The sequence below is a fragment of the Acanthaster planci genome, linkage group LG01 (genome assembly GCF_054643075.1).
Source record: "Acanthaster planci isolate LZ-2023a linkage group LG01, COTS_SCS, whole genome shotgun sequence".
Taxonomy (NCBI): domain Eukaryota; kingdom Metazoa; phylum Echinodermata; class Asteroidea; order Valvatida; family Acanthasteridae; genus Acanthaster; species Acanthaster planci.
In genome coordinates this window covers 36,039,857-36,045,856 of record NC_141777.1, presented here as the reverse complement: position 1 = coordinate 36,045,856, position 6,000 = coordinate 36,039,857, and the positions used below count along the sequence as shown (strand labels likewise).

The 6,000-nt window shown below is 47.3% G+C and overlaps 1 long non-coding RNA gene across 1 annotated transcript; it reads right to left on the bottom strand.

The window, feature by feature from the left end:
• LOC147800709 (uncharacterized) lies at positions 1-2,086 on the bottom strand. Its single transcript, XR_015423467.1, has 2 exons — positions 1,140-2,086; positions 1-892 (listed from the first exon to the last, which is right to left on the bottom strand). It is a non-coding gene; the product is annotated as an uncharacterized LOC147800709 (long non-coding RNA).
• Positions 2,087-6,000: the final 3,914 nt, after the last annotated feature.

Below are 6,000 nucleotides of genomic sequence, written 5' to 3'. Positions count from 1 at the left end.
TTTAGGTAGGACCTGGTTTATTGATCTCAGGTCGCCTCGGCAGGCGAAAGCGTAGCCTTAACAGGAACTCAACTAATAAGAACCCGCAGCTATGTTTCACACCTTGTACAAATACATTTTATTATTACGAAAAGATTCTCGCCTTTATTAGATCGCCCACCAAGATTCAATGCTCGGGGTGGCTGTTAATGACGTGGACTTACTTGAAACTGACCCAGCAATGACGAGGACTGACCTGTACTGACTGGAACTGCCTCTCCCGCTACCGCACGCTGGTTTATATAGCTGGTGCGCCGGTCCGCGAATTTTTTCCCAAACGACATCGCAATATAGTGTACTTTCGCGGCATCTGATTGGCCCGTTCGCCAACATTACGTCACATCCAGTACAACTTTTTTCACATGTGTCATCGCCACATTTTTCTTACAACTAACATGGAGGCGTTGACTTGTTGGCATGCGGCTCAGTTTGCATCCATGCATACTGATCTTCAAAACTATCCCACACTATCGGTAAGTCATATGATTGTGACCATGCTGTAGTTTACAGAGTCGGCATTTGAACAGCATTGGGTGTTGAATTGAATCGTTGGGTATCACATGAAAGGAGAAAAATCAGCTTTCACAATGAGTGCACACGCAGTACCATGTGCACTCGCAATATGCATCGTGTGTGCAGCGCTGCCTCTGCACATTCCAACTTCAGAGTACCACTTTCTCTCAATTTACAGTTGTGAATTTTTAAAATTGGTCATAATCTTGAGAGAGCATCGCCAAAGGTGAATGTAACGCTTTCTGCAGTCCCGTCTGCCAGGATCGACGTACGCTTTCACTGAGGCTGGGTCATTGACACTTCCCACACTGTCACCTTGTGGAATGTAACTAGGTTTAATCTGGAATTAACCAAATCAAAGCAAAACGTGTGGTATCAGGTTGTGAAATTACACGTCACACGAAAAGGTGGTAATTGATCAGGCTCTAATAAGATAAATCACAATACATGTACATGTACATTAAAAACACGTAGTTACATAATACCATTGGAGGACATATCAACCTAAGAACATGTAGTTTGCAATAGATAGAAAACCGAGGGCTGAATGTTTTCGTGAAATGTGCATGTATGCAGCCAAAACTTACGACTTTGCTGAGCACAGGCTAACAAACACAATGTACTGGCAGAACTAGCAGAAAAACGTCAAAACAGGGTTTTCCAATATCTATTCATCCAATAAATCTTCAAACTTTGTAACTTCAGTAGCTTTCTCCAACGTGAGATTATCCGCCAACAATACACGCGTAAGTATGGTCCCCAAATCTTTGTTACCTGAGCCCTATCACATTATACAGTAATTATATGTACATGTAACCAGGTATCCGACTGAAACAACGTCGGTGTAGCGATAACTACTGCCCTACATACAAATATCACCGGTGGGCCAGAGTAAAATGCACTGCCTGAATATACCTAAAGGAAAGCCTGTGTTACATTCCGGCCCCTAAATGTAAGAGTAATAAACGAACATTTACAATAACAATCTTGTAACCAGGCTTACAGTAAACCTTAAACACTACTTTAAATATTAACACAAGAAATAGTCGCCATAAAGGGCGACTGGCTTAAACTGGTAGAACTGGATGCTTAGCCCTCGACACCTTCCAGCAGGCACAACTTAGTGATGGGCCTGATGAGGCTTCCAGAGGCTGTACGGACTTCTGCACTCCGCACAAGTCCATCTTGTCCGGGAAGCGTCTTCAGTATCCTAGCCAGAGGCCAACGACTCCTGGGTAAGTAGTCATCCCTCACCAACACCAGGTCACCAGCCTTAAAGTTGGGTCGCGTCTCAATCCATCGTTGTCGACGTTGGAGCGTTGGGAGATACTCAGCAGTCCAGCGCCTCCAAAACTGCTCGACTAGAAACTGCACGTGTTTCCATCGTCTCCCGTACTGGTCAGTCTTGGCGTCACGGAGCGGCACCGGGTGACCGTATCCAAGTTTCAACAGGTGATTGGGTGTGAGTGGCTCAAGGTCCTTGGGGTCATCCGAGATGGCTGTGATGGGTCTATCGTTGACGATAGATTCTACCTCGCAAAACAAAGTGTCGAGTCTCTTGTCGTCAAGCACCTGGTTATACAGAAGTGAATTCAGAACTTTGCGACAGATTTGGCGCTCCCATACCCCGCCCATGTGGGATGCCCCTAGGGGGTTGAACTGCCATTCAACTTTTCGGTCAAGGAAAAAGCCCTCTATCTGCTTGCTCCTTCCAATGCGCTCAATAGCTGACTTCAGCTCCCTCTCTCCACCAATGAAATTCGTCCCATTGTCAGAGTAAATCTTCTTCGGGGTTCCCCTCCTGGCCACAAATCTGAGGAAGGCGTTAAGGAAAGCATCGGTGTCAAAAGAGTGCAACTTCTCCAGATGGATGGCTCTCATAGCCATACAGGTGAATATGCAACCGCACCTCTTTTCTCTGCTCCTGCCACGTTTAACGTAAAACAGTTCAAAGCAATCGACACCTGTGCGGCTAAATGGCGGGTTACCTGAAGTAATTCTGTAAGCTGGCAGATCGGCCATGCGTTGCACACCAGGTGGTCCTCGCAGTCTTCAGCAGAGCACAAATTCCTTCAGAATACGGTTGATCAGGGGTCGTGCTTTAGAAATCCAATACTGTTGTCGTACGAAGGACAGCACATATTCCTTGCCTGAGTGGCCAGACAAAGATTCATGCGTATGACGAATTAGCAGAGTGGCTAGATGGCATTCACGGGGCAAAATTGCTGGGAACTTGGACGATGCCGTAATCGGAGCATGTCTAAGTCTACCACCTAGCCTCAATACTCCATGCTCATCAATACATGGGGCTAGACTGTACAAAGAACTCTGTCTCTTGACAGCTGGCTTGCCCGCCAGTAACTCATGGAACTCCTCCTTGTAGTGTATTCTCTGAATGCTTCTGACTATGGCTAGTTCAGCATCTTCAACTTCGCCCACCGTTAACTTCAGGGAGCGTTTTTCTTCCCCATCCGGTTGCCTGGGTCTCTTCTGATGCAGCCAATTGATGAAGCGCAGGATCCATGCACAGGCTCTTCTGAGAGACAACAAAGAGGAAAATCTCCTGATCAACCTTTCAACAGGATGAACCTGATCCCTGACATCTACAGCCTGAGAAAGTGCTACCTTTCGCACTTCCTTGTCCCTTTCTTGAAGGCTTGGGACAACTGGCGTAACCGACCAACTACTTTCAGACTGCCACAGGAAATCTGGCCCGTCCCTCCATCTCTTACTGTCAAGCAGACTTTGAGCACTGAGTCCTCTAGATGCATCATCAGCAGGATTCTGCTTTGAGTCGACATGTCTCCACTAACTGGCAGTAGACCCATCGTGGATTGTGGCTACTCGGTTGGCTACGAAGGTTTGAAAACGTTTTGATTCATTGTTAAGAAACTGGAGAACCAGCATACTGTCTGTCCAGAACGTCGACCTTTGGACCTGTAGCCTCAGCTCTCGCCTGAGCACTTGATCCATCTTCACTGCAATGACTGCAGCAGACAGCTCTAATCTTGGGATGGTCATGGCCTTGAGTGGAGCAAATCGTGACTTGCCAGTAAGGAAGCTGAGGTGGACATCACCATCCCTGTTGACGAATCGGGTATAGGACACACAACCATAGGCATCTGAGAAGTGATGTAGACAGCATTCACAAACGTCTCCGAAGTCCCTTGGAACCAGGCATCTATTGACAGCGAACTGCTCCAACTTTGGAAGGTCATCCAACTACTCTGCACTCATTCTGAAACAATATTTTTATTTTGGGTACTCAGAAGAGCTCGCTTGGAGTGACAGCCATGCTTCAACGTTATCTTGACTCCTATCTGGTCACGTTCGGTGTCCCAGCGTACTCCCAGGGCTCTCTCTGAAAGAAGTCATTCATGATCAAGGTCTGCAGTATCCAGCTTCCAAAATCGCTCAACCTGAAAATCGAGGCCTCCCTACACGAAGTTGGACACGGCTGCTGTCAGAATATTGCCAGCTAGTGGCTCATTTACCGTCCAACCAAGGCAGGTTCTGACGGCATAGGGTTCGCCTTCCCAACCATGTCGAGCTTCCAAAGGAACAAGGGCCTGTGGAGCATCTTGTCCGATCAGCAAAGTTACACCTTCCTTCATCATGTATTGGACAGGGATGCCTCTCAGGTGTTCAAATTTTTCAGGTCCTCGTGGGTGGCATATGAATCTCTCAGAGTTGGGAACTCGGTCAGGGCATGTATCTTTGGGATGCGAAAAGACTGTCTGATGTGAGCCTTGCCAACAGTTCCAGAAATGTCTAGCGCAACAACCAGTGTTTCAACATGTGCACTCTTGTTCAGCGTGTCCAGAGACAAAGACTGGGGTGTTCCCTAAAGACTTAACATCTTCACTAGTCCCATTGAGCAGAACGACCTGTTGTTCCCGGGGCCCAGAAGAGCATGAGTTTTTAGCCACTCTCCATAACCTGCGCCTCTCACCATCACGGTAACGACTGGTAGGGCTACCTTGGAGCGTTCTTGACCAGATCTACATGCATGGCTAGTTGCTCCACGTGTCAGTTCATCAGAGGTCTCCTCTATACTGAAGCACTGGCAGGTTCAGGACTCTTTTGCTGAAAGGCACCGTGTAACATTTTATCATGTCTTCCTCGACAACCTTCAATACTGCAAGGAGCCGCTTCACACTTTCTTGAGAACTGTTTACAGGAGAGGCAATTGAAGCACAACTTGCTCTCGCTTGCCAACTTAACACGGTCTGGCGGAGACATCTTTCTGAAGTTATCACAGTCTTTGAGTGCGTGTCCTGCAGAGCACAATGGGCAAGTTGTCTTCAGGATTCTTGTCCTGCCCATCTGATACCTGGAGGAGTCACTCTCAACTTTCTGGTCAGACTGCTTGGTGGCTTGGATACTGTAGTTAACTCCCTTCTTGGCTGACGGTTTCTCTTTGCTGTTTCGTTCCTCTAACCCATAGATCGGATCATTCACTTCTCGGGCTGCTTTGTTGAGAAACTTGACAAGCTCCGCAATGTTAGGATAGTGACCAGTCTCTTCGAGAATACGTACAGCCTTGGAGCGCCATTTAGCTCGGAAGTACTGTGGCAGTCTCTTTATGATGAGGCTGAGGCTTCTCTTAGTGTCAACTTGATCAAGTTTTTTCATTGCTGTCAAAGCAACTCTGCAACTCTGCAGGTCATCAGCTAACTTTTGGATACCTCGACGGTCCCCTGGCGGGATGCGTGGGCCTTCTGTAACTTTATTGACCCAGGTTTCCGAAATCTTTTTGTAATTGTTGCCAAACCGTTCCCGTAGTAGTTTTCTAGCCCTAATGTAGTTCTCGTCTGGTTGCATGACAGCACAACATCGAATAACTGCAAGAGCATCACCTTTGCAATACTGGAAAAGCCGGTTTAACTTGACACTGGCCCCCACGTTGCTCTTCCAAACTGCGGCATCAAAACTAGAAATGAAGATCCAATAGTCGAGCGGATCGCCACTGAACTTGACAAGTTCACATTTGGGCAGGAGAAGTGCGTCGATCATCTCACGTTGCAAAGGCGCAGTTGAACTTTGCAGTGAGGGGTTGCACAGGGACGACAGGTGAAGCGGATGGGGAAGATAGCTTTACTTCCACGGGCGACTGCGGAGTACCAATTAATCACTGGTTTACCCTCTCTGCAGCGGTTTGCCCACCGAAGCTCAAGTCCTGTTGAACTTCCTGTGGAAATTGTTCGTCAATATCTTCCAGAGCCCTTTGTTCAGCCTCAGCCTTGGCAATATCCATTTGAAGTTTGCAGTCTCGCTTGCGCTGTTGTAGTCTGAACTCTTCTTCTTCAATGGCTTTCATTGCTGCTACATTTGAAGCTTCTGCCTTTAGACTTGCCAATGTCATGGCCGCTCTTAGCCTGGCACTGTTAATTGTACCAGCTAATTGTACTGCTAATTGTACCAGCCTTGCTGGATTTACTGGCATTA